This window comes from Lepidochelys olivacea (assembly GCF_965140295.1).
Source record: "Lepidochelys olivacea isolate rLepOli2 genome assembly, chromosome: 3".
Taxonomy (NCBI): domain Eukaryota; kingdom Metazoa; phylum Chordata; order Testudines; family Cheloniidae; genus Lepidochelys; species Lepidochelys olivacea.
In genome coordinates, this window is record NC_140413.1 from 130,744,851 (window position 1) to 130,750,000 (window position 5,150).

Sequence of the window (5,150 nt, forward strand, 5' to 3'; positions counted from 1 at the left end):
GTTGCATGAATGTTAGTTCATTGTACTGAATTTCAGAAATACTCAGTTCTAGGAACAGTGTTTTCTTCCTATATACTGAAGAAAAGCCATGTTTTGGTCATAATGGAAAGGAAATTTATATGAAAATAGAATATCTGTATTTATTTGCAATAGGAATGCCCCAGTATTCTGGTTAAGTTGTTTTTGTGTTTTCAAATTAAACAGACATAGATTTTTTTTACCTGTAATTTAAGGGTCCAATCCTGCAAACACATGTAAATAGTTTACTGATGGATGAAGTCCTAATGACTTCACTGGGACTGTGCTCGTGAGCAAGATCACTCCTGCATGTATTTGCGTGACTTGCCCTAATAGAGCAACTTCCTCCACAGGAGCAATTTGGCTTATGAGCAAATGATGGCTTGATGATGGTTTTTAAATCCCTGATGGTCTTTCTACCTCTCAAAGCATAACAAGTTTTCAGTAGAGCCCTGCAGCAGGACTGGGATCCTGTGGGTCCCAGATGGACCCGCTGCCATAATACAGTAGTGGGAGTGGGATAAAAAAAATCAAAAAACAATATGTGAGCAGGTGCGAGTGAGTATTGCAGGGTGAGACAGGAGCAGAATTTAAAAAAATAGTTCCATGTAGAGCTCTAGTTTTGAGTACAAATGAATTTTTGGACTGTATTCTTCTTGTCTCTCAAAGTTCACTTTAGAAAAAAATTGAAACTATTAGATAAGTCTTAGAGCACCTTCAATTCTAAAGGATCCAAAAGTGTTTTACAAACTGGAGTGGTATAGCTAAACACAACTGAAATGCAGTCACAGCTGGAGCAGAAGTCAGTAGCCAGCTAGTGCACTGCACAATAACAGGAAGAGCGGAATTTGGCCATGTCTTTTGAAAAGTGCCTTGCAATCTCTGATGTCTACCCAGAGCAGCCGGGACCTTGTTTTTAAGGTGCCACTGGAATGGCACCACTTCATGATATAATTTTATCTACATTTGGAAGGCACTTTTGAACTTAGAAAGCAGGGTCCTTTATAGAGAGTTCAGAACAGTTGTGGTCCCTGCTCCTAAGGCTTTCAAATGCAGAACTGTAAGCTAGACAAAAATGGATAGAGAGCAGGTTGAAGGTTAAAACCAAATATTTGTATTTATATAGTGAGCATATAGTGTTCCAGGGATTTCCACACCTGATATATTTAGATCACTAAGTCATACCTCTCTCCCAAGTTATCTGACTAGATAAACTCAACTTGTGGAGTAACTTGTGTGAGAGATGCTGCCAGCTCAAACCACACAACAAAGCTTTTCCCATTCATCTTCCTATTTCCAGCTTTAATTATATATTCCCTTTTTAAGGACATTCTTGAGGAAACTCATAAATTCTCTGTAATACCCTCACATATCCCTATCAGGCTTTTAGCAGATGGATTTGTTGCAGCCCTCAATTTTTTCTCCCTACATACCAAAAAATAAAGCTGAGATGAACATAGCTGACTTGCAGCTACTTGTAGAATGTCTTATTATGGCATACTTAAGTCACAAAGGAGAACTTTTCAGAAACTCATGAATGACTGAGAGGAAGGGATTATAGTTGAAACACTTTACAACCTTACTAACAGCGTTTCCTACTGAGTGAACACTAAAGTTATAACTATCTGTCCTGTCCAATTAGTGCTGTGGTGTTAGCTAGTAACCTGGTAATGTCAAAAGGGCCAAGTTCTTTTTACTAACTTATTCTGGCATATGCCTTCTGATAGTACAAGCAGTGAGTTGGATGTTGAGTAAATGATCTAGCCCCTATTACGGCTGTGTCATCCAGAGCTGTTAAGCACATCCATTCACCATCAAGAGGATAAAAAGGGCAGTTCATAAGTATAACTTGAGATCCGCAGGGGCAGGGTAGGGAGCTCAAGAAGCCTCAGCAGTAGTTAACCACCACCCCCCCCCCCCCCGATGACCACAATAGAGCCTGTTGTAACAAAGAAGGATCTTTTGGTTCATATAGTTGTTCTCTGGGAGCATACAAGAGCCAAGCCAGAGAGATGAGGGGACTCAGATCTGAGTTGTCTATCTGCCAAGAAATGCACCACTGATCCAAAATATAATCCTGCACCACTTGTTGCTGCTGTTCGGATGTACTGTCGGAGAGGCTCAACTTTTTCAGAAAAGGAGTATCTTGACTTTAACTGGGATTTTGATGTGGCTTTGAGATGAAATTATGAAGTAAGCTGTCTTGATAGTTTACCACATATAATAATGTAGCCAGGGCCCTGCCTTCACACCTGACTTCCAGGGGAGCATGGGAATCAGGACCAGAAGGTTGGAAATGAGTTGTCCGGGTTGCACCGATGACGATATGAAGGGCAGAGTTGATCACTGAGTCCAGCTTTCCACAATGATGTCTGGAGCCCCATACGGCTGCACAGTTTTTGGCAGGTGCAATAATTAGGGCATTGGTAGATGTCTATAAGGTTGCAGCTCTTCCACCCCATGAGTTGCCAGCAAGAGGAGTGTGACACTCGACTGGATTTTAGGGAGTGTCTTCTTTGAAAAGTACTTAGCCAAGATGTCAAGATCAGGTAACAGACAGGACTCCAGTGCCTCAAGCTCCTTCTGACTCTTGCCAAGTAGATGCCTTTAGTGTACACAAACTTAGCTGCCGAGGTGGGCGGCAGGTCAGCTGTATATATATTAAAGAGCATCAGCACTAGTACAGATCCCTGGGGAAGTCTGTTGTTCATACAATATGGGTTCCTTGAAGCGTCTCCACACTTGATGATCACTGCTCTGTTATAAATGAGCTGCAAAATAAAATCTACACGTTTCATGTCCAGGACAATAAAGTATAATTTTAGCTTATTAGCAGCTTGTTTTACTAACTGAATAAGGTAAAAGCAATTTATATTTCCAAGACTTCAAGAAAGGGAAAAGTATAAATGTTTAACCTCTTACTACCCAGAGGTGGACAGTTTTTCCTGCATTAGTAAAATATCTTGAGGGTAATATTCCATTGCCGAATCTCCACCTTTAAAAGAAAAAAGATCCCCCCCACTTAGCAGTTTTACAGATTCATCAGCTATATTTACACTGGTTAAAAATGAAAAGAGAGTAAGTAAGGCTTCTGTTACTAAGGCCATGTCTACACTTCCAAGCTTACAGCAGCTCAGCTGTACCAATACAGCTGTGCTGCTGTAACGGTGCGCATGTAGCCTCGTTATGCCGATGGGAGAGAGCTCTCCCATCAACATAAAACCAGCTCAATGAGCGGCAGTAGCTGTGTTGGCGGGAAAGCGTCTCTTGCCGACATATCACTGTGCACACAAGCACTTATGCCAGCAAGATTTACGTCGTTCACACCCCTGTGCAACAAAAGTTTTGCTGATATAAGTGCTAATGTAGACGTGGCCTAAGTTACTTTTTGATTTTATGAAGTGTACAAAAATAACAGTAGAAGCCAGAAATGTCACATGGTTAATTTGCTATTTAATTGCTTTGAAATGTTCTCCGCCTCCAAAAGGAGAAAAAAATCACTCTTATGGGCATTCTGCTGCTATCTCCCCTCCCTCGATGAATCAAAGTCAAAATTCCCAGGAGTCAATGGCTCATCAGGCTGAAGTGGGTAAGGCACAAGGTGTCATACCTAATGGAACAGAAAGGGAGCAATGTGGCCAACATCACAACCAACTGCCTTTGACTGCCCTAACCTGCTGGATCAGGTACCCAGGTTGGCCTTTCAGTGTGAGATCAAGCAAGACTCAAACCCACACCTTTCAGGATTGTGGTCAAGCACTGTAACCACCCAGCTATCCATGGCAGCCCTATAAAGAGATGGATGGCTGCAGGTCTTACAGCTATGGTGGATGGGTTTTTAGGACCAGATCCAGCTTCTTTTGAAGTCAATGGAAGTTTTACCATGGTTTTTAATGGAGCTGGATCAAACCCTTAGTAAAGGAGCTCAAAACTAAAGCTAAATCAAGTTAGATTATTTCTAGGACTATGAATGATTAACATGAAATGACATTTTAACACTACCACATAGTAGGTGCTTAGTTAAAACCTTAAAATCCACACTGTACATACTATTTACTGTGTAACAATGAAATCTGTCTTAAACCATTCAAATGACTAATGAAACGTGGTTGCTTAACAGAAGTAGCTTTCTAACAAAGGTGGGGTAGAATTGTACTCTATATGTTTGGGATACTTTGGGCCAGTCTCTTAAGACAAGAGGTTGCCTAATAAGGGTGGTGTCTCTTACAAGTTTCACTGTAGACATTGTAAAGTGGAAAAACCAGGTGTCCTAGGACTGTGTCCTTGCATATCTACTGGGAAACAGATGTACAAGGGTCAACACTTGAGCAACAGTGACAGGCATGCTCTTGTCAAGAGTCTAGCCATGCCTTATAGCTGCAGATTACTTTGAACTGCACGTGGTATAGATTACACATCCTACCCCATGCTTAATTACAAATTACTAGTCAAGATTCCAAATAATGGACACTCATATTCTTCCACACTTTGGAGGGGAAAAGCCATATCACGCTTAACAGCAGTGCACATTTTTGTCTGTCGAGTAAAACAGAACAGATTCAGTCTTTTCTCTATGAAATGGAGAGCCATCTGTTTTCAGTTCACCAGAGCTAATATATTTGTCATTTCATACTTGACAAATCATTTACAGCCCTGACCTGCTTTCAGTGAACACCATGGGAGACTCTTCAGGGCCTGTAGTGCGTTAGATTGGGCTTTTATCAGTATGATAACAAATAAAAGATAATGCAACTCTGAATTGTAATCGAGAATTACTTAGATATAATGTTAATTCTGAGGCCATAGAAAAAAGATTAATGCTGATATCTGTATTTAAAGCCATTGAGATTAACGCTTTCTTTCCCACCAAACTGTGAGATTTGTTGATGAGAAGAAATTCATACTGAGATTTTGACATTGCCAAAGCTTTTCGAACAGGTTAATTAGGTGGTAGGAATGTTTGAGTGCAGAAGAACTGGATAATTTTGATCATGGCCCTGATCCTACAATGTGTTCCATGTGAGTGCCCCTTGAGCCTGCACAAATCTATATTGACAGGAGTCTGTCCATATGGAAAAAGTTGCAGGATTGAGGACTGGATGGGTGACGTTACTGGTTCCCGAATAGTCTTT